The 14,025-nt window shown below is 41.6% G+C and overlaps 1 pseudogene across 1 annotated transcript; it reads left to right on the forward strand.

Annotated features, from left to right (window-relative positions):
• The first annotated feature begins 5,330 nt into the window (after positions 1-5,330).
• LOC309543475 lies at positions 5,331-6,729 on the forward strand (annotated as a pseudogene). Its single transcript has one exon. The product of its transcript is annotated as an uncharacterized misc_RNA (transcript).
• The last annotated feature ends 7,296 nt before the right edge of the window (positions 6,730-14,025 follow it).

The following is a 14,025-nucleotide window of genomic DNA, read 5'->3' on the forward strand; positions in this document are numbered from 1 at the left end:
CGTTTCCACTGCAAGTTGGGCCACCAGGGACCATGCGGGGTTTACACCAAATGAGGGGTTTGTTTTGCTCTTTCATTTGACGTGAGCATTGAAGTTTTCCTGTCCACCAATCAGTGGAATCTATCGTGTGACGCCAGTAACTCCGCCCTAACCGTACCGTACCATTTCCTATGGCCCTACATCTGAAGCAGGACCAGGAATGGTGCGGTTTGGCTCAGTTGTATGGGCCACTTTCATAATGGAAACACTCAAATTGGCGTACCGTACCGAACTGACCAGAACCGATCCGCTCAGTGGAAACGAGGCAATAGTGACCATTTATTAAAGGAAATAGTGTTGCTTCGAAGAAGAGGTCGCAAGGGATGGTCATACTTGAGCCTCCTTATTCTCCTTAGTGGTGCTCATCACTCTTACCATCTCATCCTCCCCATTAATGACCACCAGATGAGCCATCTTTTTCTCACAGTCCTCTTTGGTCGATTTCCATTTCTCCGGTTTAGTGGACTTGTAGTAGCAGCTGAGACCATATTGTATCCAGGTCTCATCACACAATCGGTCAGCAGAGCCTGAGAAAGAGAGTGAAGGGGGATGGTGAAAATGATGTTGAACTGTCACATTAGACCAAGTTGGCCATAAAATTATGGTAAATGGAAAACAATAAGACAGTTGGTGCATCTAATACTATCGGGGTCTTTTCCATTGTACCAACTTTTCATTAAAGGACAATGAAGCTATTACATTATGCTCTATGTAAAGTATTAACATGACTGATTTTTTTTTTTAATCAAGCCTCATATATGCTATGTGGTGGACATCTGACTATTGTACTTATATGAGCTTGCTGGACATCTCGTTTTGCCAAGCCATGGTCATTAACTGCTTTACGACCGCCCTCCGCCGTAACTATACGTCGGTCACACACAGGAGGCTAGGGGGCGAGCGTGCTCCCGCCCCGTTAGTCAGCAGGGAAGCCAATGCACTGGGCAGGCGGCTCTAATTGCTGCCTGACACCCGCGATCGCTCCCCACTGAGAGAGAAGAACAGTCGGCTGTTGTAAACACAGCTCACCGTTCTTCCCTCTGGAATGATTATAGAGCCCCTGTGATCCTTCTATATAGGATCACAGGTCTCTATGGTAAATTCACAAGCCACGCCCCCCCCCACAGTTAGAATCACTCCCCTAGGCTCACATTTAACCCCTTAATCACCCATAATGTTAACCCCTTCCCTGCCAGTGTCAATATTGCAGTGACAGTGCATATTTTTAGCACTGATTACTGTAGTAATGTCACTGGTACTCCCAAAAGTTTAAAAAATGTCAGTCGGGGGTCCAATCTGTCTGCCGCAAGGTCACAGTCCCGCTAAAAATTGCAGATCGCTGCCATTACTAGTAAAAAAATAAATAAATAAATAAATCTTTCCCATAGTTTGTAGACGCGATAACTTTTGCACAAACCAATCAAAATACGCTTATTGCGGTTTTTTTTTTTTGCCAAAAATATGTAGCAGAAAACATATTGGCCTAAAATGTTAAAAAATTTTGATTTTTACTTTGTTTTTTTGGGAATGTTATATAGAAGAATGTGAAAAATATTTTTTTTTCACAATTGTCGCTAATTTTTTTGTTTATAGCGCAAAAAATAAAAATCGCACAGGTGATCAAATGCCACCAAAGAAAGCTCTGTTTGTGGGAAAAAAAGGACAGAAATTGTGTTTGGGTACATGTGATACAATTCTGATATGATCGTGCGAGTGACTGGTATAGTATTAGATAGAGTCCATATTCAGTCAGTGATAGTAATGACTCCTGTCCTCCATGAAACTAACAAGGTTATTACAGTTCAGAAAAGCAAGGCTGAAGGACTCAAAACAGCATGGGGGATGTGGCTGATAATTGGCTTATAAGTCATGATCACGCGCCACACCTCCTTGAGTCTTTCAACTGTGCATGTCACTATCTTTTTGGGTTGTGCAAGAGGCGCGTGACCGTAAGCGCACACAAACAGAACTTAACTATAACTAGTAGTCCATGTGATCATCACGGTTATGAGCAGTGATCAAATTAGCCAATCCTTAGGGGTATACGAGACCGTGCAAGGCGTGGTATTTATGGGATTCTATCCATAAAGTTCAGGGAAAGCCCAGGGATTTTGGGACTTTCTTTATTTGGCCACGGCGGACGCGTTGTGTGATGCAGATAACGGGTACCTCCTACGATCGATGATGAGTCCCCCGATCATGGAGTGATGCTACAATATCCGGTAAATGTATTGATTCTTACTTTCATGATTATGGTGTATTTTAGCTTGTAGAAGATAGGTGAAAAAAATATGTCTTATGCTTAGAAGTGTGCCTGTTTTGTATAACAGTGAGAGATAAGGAAGAGTTTAATCCAGTTAGCAAGACATAAAATTGGCGTAGTCGGCAGTCCTCTCCCTGAAACATGATCGTTACCTTTGAAGTATTGTAACTTTTTATGAATAAACACTGCAATAGTGATACTTTGGGAGGTGCCTGTATTAGTTGAAGGGTACCACCTGGGTTAATATTGCAAGTTGTCACTTTGCCAAATAATACGATCATGTTCAGGAAAAAGGATAAAACCAAAATTGAGGCAAAAGTGGAGGTTCCCGGCTGGTCCGAGCCTCCTTATGATATTATAGCTCATGAACTGGCCACTCATGGGTTGGCCGAATCATGGGAAAGTAAGCTTAAGGGTTGTGAGCCCCTCAATGTTGTTAAAGTACTTGAGGGAATCCCTGCCAAGGCAGGTGATGTAGTTACCCTGGCTAGGCGCAGCTGGGTGTTGGCATCCGCATATCGCGGGATGCATAAGGCTTTACAGAAAGTCATCAGCGAGCGTCACAAGACGGAGCAATTGTTGCTCGAGTCTGAAGGACGCCGTCTGGTGTTAGAATGTAACAGTAAGCTATTAAGGGGATCCAAATGTATGAGATGGATAATTAGATTGTTTTAGAGAAGGATGCAGCAGGTTATTTTTGAAAGTAATACAGTTAAGTTACTTTTTTATTAAGAGGGAGCATGGTAAATATTTTGGTCCCTGATGAGAAAATGTTGTTTGTTGAAGATGATTGAATGCATTTTGAGGTTTCTGTTGTAAATGTGACAATGTTATCTGAATTCAGACAGAGGTAACGTGCATATGGTATATGTATATGTGAGCCTGAGATAGACCCTCTCACTAAACGTGCCCAACCAGTCACTAGACGAAAAGAAACAACTAAGTTTGGTCCAGAATTAAGGGATAAAATAGGTCCTGATGGGAAGCTTATCCCAGTGGTAGATAAGGAAGGGAAAACTTATCTGCGGGAAGATGGTACACCAGTATGGGAGACGGAGTTGGTTCCGCATGTGGAAGGGCGAACTAGTATAGAGGACTTTACCCAAACTGAAGTAGATGATATTCTCTCACCCGGCTTCGCCAAAAACCTGGGGAGTCTGATATGAGATGGATAATTAGGTTGAATGAGACATAGTTTGAGCTTCTTAGAAGTGATGGATGACCCCTTTTTGGTAAAAAAATTCACCACCTTAGCCACTGCAGTTGCAGTAGTGCTGTCAGTATTATTATGCGCAGGCTGCTGTCTAGTACCATGCATGAAGGGACTCATCTCAAGAGTGGTAGATAGAGCTGCGAGCGATGTAATGTATACAGTTCTGTTCATGCAGGACCCTGACTTACATGATAGATCAAGGTCAGCCTCTTTGCCTGTACGAGCGAGTGATGCTGTTTTTTTGAAGGCCCCCACTAAAACAGACAGACTTCTGGGGTGGGAGCTCGAGTAAGAATCTACATTTGTAGGTTCAACAGGAGGGAGGTGTTTGAAGAATTGGCTGAGTCAGGAATCTTTCATAAATGCAGCTGAAGTAATGTATATATGAACCTATAAACGTAGATAGAAGTTATACTTTATGTAAATTACAGTTAGAGTGATGCTTTATGATTAGCTTGTTTTGGGACACACATTCCTCCCTTTGCCTGTATGAAGGGGAGGGAAGTTTATTTTCTTACTTCTGCAGAGAGAAGACCTTGAGAGATAACAGGACAAGACTCCCATATGGAGAAATAATTTAACAGAAGCGTTGCAGATAATTAATAACAGGCCTCTAACAGAATCCACCACTCCTTTAATGAGAATGTTAACACTCAATTTGACAGTCGGGGTAGTCAAAATAGATACAATTATCTATTGGAAGACTCACCCAGATGCAATAGCACCATATAGGGGTACGCCTGCCTCCGCTGGATTAGACCTACACTCGCTGGAGGTGGCTGTAATAAATCCACATCAGGTACGTATTTTAAGTACAGGAATAGGTTGTAAGATACCTTATCAACATTATGGGCAGATTGCATCTAGATCCAGCCTCGCCCAGAAAGTGGCTGTGGTCGTTGGAGGACTGATTGACTTGGATTACCAAGCAGAAATCAAGGCAATTATGATAAATCTGGGCTCGTCAGATATCATTATAGGAAAAGGGGAACGTATGGCTCAACTCATTCTAATCCCTATCTATCTAGTTGAGTTGAAAGAAGGCCCCGCACCTACTGAACTAACGGTTAGGGGTGATAAGGGATTTGGTTCCACTAACACTTTGAATGTAGGGGCCAAAATCTGGATACAGAATGTTCAAGGACCGCCTTCTCCTGCTGAGGTGATAGCGGTAGGTAAGGATAAAACTCTGTTGATAATGAGACCAGGGCATGAAAAATGGGAATATGTCCCACAAGAGAAATGTTATCTGCGAGAGTAAGTCATACTGTTTGGGTTTATCCACAGATCAGAAGCAAAGTTATCCTTGGACTCCTTGGTATCCTTGGTATCGTGTTATTGGTCGTTTATGGAGGTGATGGAGTCACGCCTGGATTTCGCATAAAAGATACCAGCAAGGCGATAGTCCAGTGGGGATGGGCGAGTGCCAGTGTCATCAGAAGACAGGATGACTTTAACTGTTCGGTAAAGCAGATATGTAAGATTTTGAATCTGACAATTAATGGAACTTTGTGGACTAGAGATCCTCTAGATACAGGTTACTAGCCCACGTATGGAGTACATTCCGAACAAGGATATGTGAATATATCCTCAAAAGTGAAGGTGAAATGTTGTAAACAAGAACCGAATTTCTCCCACCTAACTCGGGGAGACAGACTGAGATTGGTTAAAAATTGTTCAGTGACGGCTAATACCACCTTCCGATTTCCTCTAGCAACTTTAAATGTTCTAATGTGTACAAACGGTTCTGAAATTAAAAATAGAACTATTTGGGCACAATATCTAATTTTTGCAAATGTGGACAGTGCACGAATAGATCCAGGACTTATTAAGAGACTTCCTTCCACTTGTGAGAAAGTGGGATAACATGCGCAAAAGACAGTCATTCATGCTCAAATAACTTTTCCTCCTACCAAGCTTTGCCTATGGGGACGATATAAAAGAGCATGGTATGGCACCCTGTTAGGAGGATATGGAACTATTACTGGAACTTTAAATAGCTTTGACATTGAAACTTTAGCTAATAGAATGCACAATGCTGGTAGTAAAATGAATGATGCTTCGACTTTGCAAGCTCGCTGGATGCCAACTATTTGGGCACCCGTGAGAAAACAGTCTGGAATAGATGCTATTATGCTTAATTTACAGAATGCCTCCAATGATTTTGCTTTAGGTTTTGATCAAAATGTTACAAAATTTGTGAATTGGACAGTGTGTTCCTTGCAAACCATTTATCAACAGGTGCAAAAATCAAATTACTAGACAAGTCTAATGACTGGAAATGAAAATGTGTGGAGGACCGTTTTTGACGCTTCAATGTCTCCAAATAATTGGATACATTTGGATCCGCAGAAAATGGTGTGCAATGACACAATCTGTCAAGGAATAATAGTAATGTATAATGTAACAAAGACAAGTATAATGTGTAAATTTATAGTATTACCCTTATTAGTGGGGTCACTTAATAATCAACATTTTTGGGTCCCACAATGTAATGGTCAATATGTGGATGAAAATAATAAGACTCATGATCTGACATTCTGTGACTCTACTTTGGAAGGGAAAATTTGTAAATTGCAGTCTTCTGTTTATGAACCTTGTTTATTACAGAACACTGTAAATCAATGTGAATGGGTTATTATGCCTGCAGACTATCGGTGGATGGTGGAAATTGCTCCACAGGTGGTCTGTATGGCAACTAATTTGTCTGCTGTTCCAAAAATGAAGGTGCCCCTCACTGGATGCTTACACAACGTCTCCATACTAATGTGGGAAAATGAAACATTTATGTTGACTAGAGATATAGATATGGCAGTTAACATAGATTGGGATGCAACTAAATTAAAAGTGCCAAATTGGGATTTCAATCTTACCAAACTCCATAAAATCCTTAATGATTCTTCGGAAATAAAGAAAGTAATTGGACAATTGAACAACAGTATAATTAATCATATGATCAGCACCACTGTAGTAGCTGGAAAACTGGTTAAAGTGGGTTCTAGTATAGCAGGTGCTACCTCTCACCATTGGTGGGATGCATTCACTGGTTGGTCGCCATCAGCGACCCAAACATTGAATGCTTTAGTACACCCTTTGTTGGTGGTGACGTGCGTAGTTGTGATTCTATCTATATGGAATTGCTACTTGGCATACAGGGTATGCTGTAAAAAAGGAAAAAGTCATTATGGTTTCATATATGGACAGAAGTCATTAAGGACCGTTTGTGATACGATTCTGATATGGTCGTGTGAGTGACTGGTATAGTGTTAGATAGAGTCCATATTCAGTCAGTGATAGTAATGACTCCTGTCCTCCATGAAACTAACAAGGTTATTACAGTTCAGAAAAGCAAGGCTGAAGGACTCAAAACAGTACGGGGGATGTAGCTGATAATTGGCTTATAAGTCATGATCACGCGCCACACCTCCTTGAGTCTTTCAACTGTGCATGTCACTATCTTTTTGGGTTGTGCAAGAGGCGCGTGACCGTAAGTGCGCACAAACAGAACTTAACTATAACTAGTAGTCCATGTGATCATCACGGTTATGAGCAGTGATCAAATTAGCCAATCCTTAGGGGTATACGAGACCGTGCAAGGCGTGGTATTAATGGGATTCTATCCATAAAGTTCAGGGAAAGCCCAGAGATTTTGGGACTTTCTTTATTTAGCCACGGCGGACGCGTTGTGTGATGCAGATAACATTGACGGGTACCTCCTACGATCGATGATGAGTCCCCCGATCATGGAGTGATGCTACAATATCCGGTAAATGTATTGATTCTTACTTTCATGATTATGGTGTATTTTAGCTTGTAGAAGATAGGTGAATAAAAGATGTCTTATGCTTAGAAGTGTGCCTGTTTTGTATAACAGTGAGAGATAAGGAAGAGTTTAATCTAGTTAGCAAGACAGTACAGCGTCGCACGACTGCGCAATTGTCCGTTAAAGTCATACAGTGCCAAGTTGAAAAAAGTGGCCTGGTCATTAAGGGGGCAAATCCTTCCGGTCTTAAAGTGGTTAAAAAGGAGATGGTCTCCACTCTTCTGGGAAGGCTGTCTTCAAGATTTTGAAGGGGGTCTGGAAAGTAAGGGCTCTGTGCAGGACATTTGAGTTCCTCCACACCAAACTGATCACGCCATGTCTTCATGGAGTTGGCTCCACTCTTCTGGGAAGGCTTTCCACAAGATTTTGGAGGGTGGCCTGGTCATTAAGGGGGCAAATCCTTCCGGTCTTAAAGTGGTTAAAAAGGAGATGGTCTCCACTCTTCTGGGAAGGCTGTCTTCAAGATTTTGAAGGGGGTCTGGAAAGTAAGGGCTCTGTGCAGGACATTTGAGTTCCTCCACACCAAACTGATCACGCCATGTCTTTATGGAGTTGGCTCCACTCTTCTGGGAAGGCTTTCCACAAGATTTTGGAGGGTGGCCTGGTCATTAAGGGGGCAAATCCTTCCGGTCTTAAAGTGGTTAAAAAGGAGATGGTCTCCACTCTTCTGGGAAGGCTGTCTTCAAGATTTTGAAGGGGGTCTGGAAAGTAAGGGCTCTGTGCAGGACATTTGAGTTCCTCCACACCAAACTGATCACACCACGTCTTTATGGAGTTGGCTCCACTCTTCTGGGAAGGCTTTCCACAAGATTTTGGAGGGTGTCTGTGGGAATTTGTGCCTATTTGTGAGGTCAGGTACTGATTGATGTTAGAGGTGAAGACCTGAATCACATTCTCCATTCCAATTCATCAAAAAAGTGTTCAGTAGGGTTGAGGTCCGGGGTCTGTGCATGGTTCCTCCACGCCAAAATGATATCTCTATGGAGCTGGCTTTGTACACAGGGGCACTGGAACATAAAAAGGGTCTTTGGATGTATCCGAATCTCCGGATGAAATAGTAACGAACTATAATGAATTTTTGTTCTAACGAATTCCTCATTTTCAGAACGAATAAAATTCGGATCGGTCGAAAAATGGTTGACTGAATTGAATTCTGTGTGAAGAATAGCTGGTTGCTAAGCTATTCTTCATAGCCTGCCCGCGTCCATTAAATGAATAGCTAAGGAGCGGAGTCACCATATTACATCAGTGGGTGACCCTGCCCCCGTGTGATGTCATTGACCTATCACGCCCTGGACAGTGATGTCACAAGGGGGTGGGGTCACCCACTGTTTTTTTTTTTTTTTTTCCTTTCAAGTTTTGGGTGGTGCGGCAGGCAGCGTGAGATAGATCTACATCGGGGGACATTGTTTTTTATTTTTTAATAAAGGAATTGTCAAAAACTTGTTTACTGTCTCTATTCACTTTTTACACTTTTTTGGTGAATAGATAGGGGTACTATACTCAATCACATGGTGTGCGCAATATTAAAGCGTGACATGTTAGGTATCTATATACTCAGCATAACATCATCTTTCACATTATACAAAAGAAATTGGGCTAAATTTCGTGTTTTGGTTTTTTTAAATTCATAAATCTGTTTTTCCCCAAAAAAGCGCGTTTGAAAAATTTCTGTGCAAATACAGTGTGACATAAAAAGTTGCAATGACCGCCATTTTATTCCCTAGGGTCTCTGCTAAATATATATATATAAATATAAGGTTTGGGGGTTCTGAGTAATTTTCTAGCAAAGAAAAAATGATGATTTTTACATGTAAGAGCTGAGTACCAGAAATGGCCCGGTATGAAAGTGGTTAAGGGGGCGTGACAAGGGGTGTGTCCAATGCCTACATACCTTTGCTAATAGGTGCCCCTCCATTTAAAAAAAAATAGGAGGTATGCTAGGGGTGTATTTATAAAAAAATCATCACTGCTATATTTGTCCTGTAAAACTGCATGCACGTTTGTTCAGTGCCAATAGGGGCAATATTGAACATTTTTAGCATATTTTCTCTCCAGGTCGAATGTTCTTCACAGTGTGAATCAGAAAAAAGTCACCTTTTGTCCATCAAATGGAACTGATGATCATAGGAAATAAATATTTGTGATTGTCACTTTATTCTAGTGGCTGAAATATGGTATTTTCCTGATTCACTCTATTCTGTATGACTAAATAAAATTCAACCTGTAAAGAAAATAGCTTAATAACCCTTTTTTTATACAAACAGCTTTGTAATTTTTTTTAATGGGGAGTTGAATATGAAAAACTTACTTTTTCTCTTCCAGATCTCTTCTATTAGTTTCCCCACAGTTCCCAAATTTCTCTGAATCTTGTTGAAAAGATAACCTGTAATACAAAGAATAGCAGGTCACCCCTGTTTCGGGACTACTTTCCTATACACACGGGCAGTGACAGGTAGAGGGGTTCTCCTTCGGGGCTCTATATTTGATTTAGTGATCGACCGATATCGTTTTCTTCTTGCCGATACCGATATTTTGGTCATCGCATATCGGTATTGGCCGATATTTTTGTACATTCAATTTTTTTTTTTTTTTTTACAGGTACTCTTGTGGAGGGATCTGGGGGTCTAAAACCAAACCCCTTCTCTGCACATGAAACGCCAATTTGACGCCGAGTACCCGGAAGTGATATCATGACATCACTTCCGGCTTTTTACACGGTGACCCAATCAGAGCTGAATGCGGCTTTGATCGGGTTGTGTCTTCGGCGGCCGTGCAGGATAGTTGCCCGGGTCTCCCGGTGGGACGGGCGAGCCACGGAAGGCGACGGGAGGGTGAGGGACGTCCCCTCCCGCTCCTTGTAATGACAGCTGAGTGGCTTCTCAGCCGCATCGGTTGTCATTTCAAGACAGCCGATCGTCGGCTATGGACGCCGGTACCGGCCTCTAGCTGCAGACATCACTCCGGTACAAGCACTTTCCCAAAATATTGGCAATATCGGTAACCTTGGTGGCTGATTCCAATATATCAGTGAAAGTGCATATCGGCCCTCGATATATCAGTATTGCCGTTAATTGGTCGATCTCTAATTTGATTTGAGATGAGATTCTTTTTTTTTTAGTCTATACTTGCCAGGGCAAGTTTTCTAAAAACATAATGCAATGCATGTTAGAAAAGAAATGAACTACCTAACAAGTGCCGTCATCCAAATAATAAAATTGAGAAAATTCACTCAACAAGATGCAAGATGTATATGCATCTTGTTGAGTGAATTTATGTATTTTTCACTAACTCATGTTTTGTTTTATTTAAAGAACTATTCTGATATAAACTGGTCCTGAAGAAGCATCCTGCGAAACGCGTAGCCCCGATTATGAGACATAACTCTGTAACAGTCAAGTATCTCTCTACAGTCCAAACCATTTGTTCTTTTGAACACAGTTGGTCTAGGGACTGTTTGGGATATTGTTTTTATTTTTTGTCTTTTTTCTGTCCTATATATGTTTATTGAGTGAGGATTGTCTTTGCCTTTTTCCGTACCTCTTTTAATATTATTGTCTATGTAATAAAAATTATAATTTTTTACCAATTGCGAGTCGCTTTGGTTCATTCTACGATGTGCCTCCGAAAGTCCACAATTTTTGTGAAATGATGGTTTGGTTTTTCCAACCATACATTACTCAATTTTTTTCATAATGCAATGCATGGACTTTTAATGCATGGACTTTTTAATTGCCACCAGGCTCAGAAGAGAAATAATGGAAGCTCTTTTGATAAGCAAGCCCTTCACAAAAAAAGTGGGTGGCCCTCTCAGCATGCCTGCATCCTGAAAAAGTCTTCCCCTAGTCTTGGGGATGAACTTAGACCTGGGCTTGGGTGCAGAAGGGACCCCTCTTCATGACACACGGAGGGATCCTGACCAGGAGGCACGGGAGCAAGGAGAGGACAGCAGGAGGACACTGCCAGGCAAGTCTCCAGGGAGGAAGCCAGCAGAAAACTTGCCTGCTCCTCAGCTGAACAGCAGCTGTTTTCAAGCAGAAGCAGACGCTGTTAGAGAATTTTGATAGCAGCTCTGATGAAGGGAGCTTGACTCCTGAAACACGTTAGGGGTCCTATCTAGAGGGACACGTTCCATTCCACATGTGGTGAATTCTTGTAATGCGATTTTACTCTTCATGTTTGTGAATATGTTTTTGGCATTTTATTAAAACATCTTTAAGGTGGTCATGGGTAATGCACTAGGTGTTTGTGCCTCCTTTTTTTCTTTCAAGAGAATTTTGATAACCCGAGGCACCTGCATCTGAGAGTTTGATAAAAAATTTGCCAAACAGCAGGACGGTGTTAATCAGCAAGAACAGGGATGAACACAGAAAAACCAAGGCACAGATGTTTTCAAACAAGTTTTAAAAAAGACAGCCGCTTCAGATGCAGCTGTGGAAAAAAATAGCCAGTGGCAGGACAGTTTTATGTGGGAGAACAGAAGAAATGCAGAGACAGAAGGCACAGGTAGATCTTTTTAATCAAGACAAACTAGTCTATATGCAGGTGGAAGATGTGTGTCAATGACACCTCATCCCTTATAGTACATAAGAAATAATTTGAATATTAGGAATGGGATTGTTGTTAGGCGCATATATTATAGCCCAAACACTGAATATCAATTAAAACGTTACCATTTATTTTGAACAATGTATAAAAGTGTTATTGTAAAACATAGCTAATAAAGTTTCATGGTAAATATCCAATATATACAGTGTGGTGATATTAACCACCACTTGTCGACCAGCCGCTGCCTATATACGGACACAGGTCAGCAGGTTCCCGCGAATCGCCATACCTGTACGGCGGTATGTGGGAGCGCTCCTGGGGGCCCTCCCCCATTTTGCAAAAGGGAAGCTTATACATTGGGCCGGTGGCCGCAAACCGCCGGGCACCCGCAATCACTCCCCATGGAGAGAGAACGGTGGTCTGCTGATGTAAACACAGCAGACCGTTGTTCTCTCAGCCATCAACGCAGGGCTCCTGTGTTTCTCCTATATAGAAACACAGGTCCCTGTGTTGATTCTACAAGCCCACCCCCCTCACAGTTAGAAAACACCCCCTAGGCTCACATTTAACTCTTTGATCATCCCTGTTGTTAATCCCTTCCATGCCAGTGTTATTGCTACAGTAACAGTTACAGCAACAGTTACCTGATACTTCATTATTTACAATCCTGAGTGTCTTCAGTTCACTCGTCACTGCAAAGAAAGGATAACCAACAATTTATCAGTAAATTATTTTTATACTGGATTTATATAGTGCAAACTTTTGTGCAGTGCTATACAAGATAAAGGGGGGAGCGTACAATTACAATACAGTTCAATACATTAGGAATAGGAGGTCCCTGCTCATGGAGCTTACAATCTAAATCAATATATATATATATATATATATATATATATATATATATACATACATATATAAAATAGTAGTATGTAGTGTATTTATTCTTTCATTTAAAGTGGCTCTGTCGCTATCAGACCAGAGTTTTGAGGAGAAGAGGGTGGTGCTGGAGCCTGCCAGCCTGCCATAACAGGGCATAGTATAAGTAATCCTGCCTGTTCTTGTACCCCCTAGACAGATATAAGCCTTGTAGTATGGATAGGGACACAATGCAAGGGGTGTCAGAAGCATGCTGTGCTCCTGCCCTTCATTCCAGCATCCTGGCTTTGGCTGTGGCATTCTCCTTGTCTGTCTGTCCACCCGCAAGGCGGTTGATGTGGTCAGTCTCTTGTTGGCGAGCAAATTTGATTTAGGCCAGCCAAGCCTGCAGTCTCATGCTTGGGATATTGCATTTGTTATACGTGTTCCAAGCTCCCTGTTTGTCTGCCCTGCTCTGCTAGATTGATGACCTCGGATCGGATGTTGACTACTCTCTAAACTTTGCCTGCCTTTTGGCTATGCATTGATTCTCACTATTTTGAACTTTGCCTGCCTTGTACCTAGACTGTCATTGAACCACTCTGCCTCTCTGCCAACCACAAATACCTGTTTGCTTTGCTCACTTTGCGCCTACCCTGATCGTGATAGCCAGACACTATAGCTGCCACGTACCTGGTTGGTGAACCTGACATGTGGAGGAAGGCCTCTCGTACAGCTCCAGTTTAACCACTTAAGCCCCAGAGGATTTTCCTGCTCAAAGACCAGGGCCAATTTTGCGATTCAACACTGCGTGGTTGAGCGACACTGTACCTAAACGAAATTGACGTCCTTTTATTCCCACAAACAGAGCTTTCTTTTGGTGGTATTTGATCACCTGTGCGATTTTTATTTTTTTGCGCTATAAACAAAAAAGAGCGACAATTTTGAAAAAGTAACAATATTTTTCAAATTTTTTAAATGAAATTCTCGGAAAAAAAAGTTAAAAATCAAAATGTTTTAACATTTTAGGCCAATTTGTTTTCTGCTGCATATTTTTGGTAAAAAAAAAAAAATCGCAATAAGCGTATTTTGATTGGTTTGCGCAAAAGTCATTGCGTTTAATAATTATGGGAAAGATTTGTGTCATTTTTATTGTTTGTTTTTTTTATTAACAAGTAATGGCGGCGATCTGCGATTTTTTTTGCGGGACTGCGACATTGCGTCGGACAGATCGGACCCTTGACTGACATTTTTGATACTTTTGGGGGTACCAGTGACATTACT

Source organism: Pelophylax lessonae (assembly GCF_965119305.1).
Source record: "Pelophylax lessonae genome assembly, contig: HAP1_SCAFFOLD_57, whole genome shotgun sequence".
Classification (NCBI taxonomy): domain Eukaryota; kingdom Metazoa; phylum Chordata; class Amphibia; order Anura; family Ranidae; genus Pelophylax; species Pelophylax lessonae.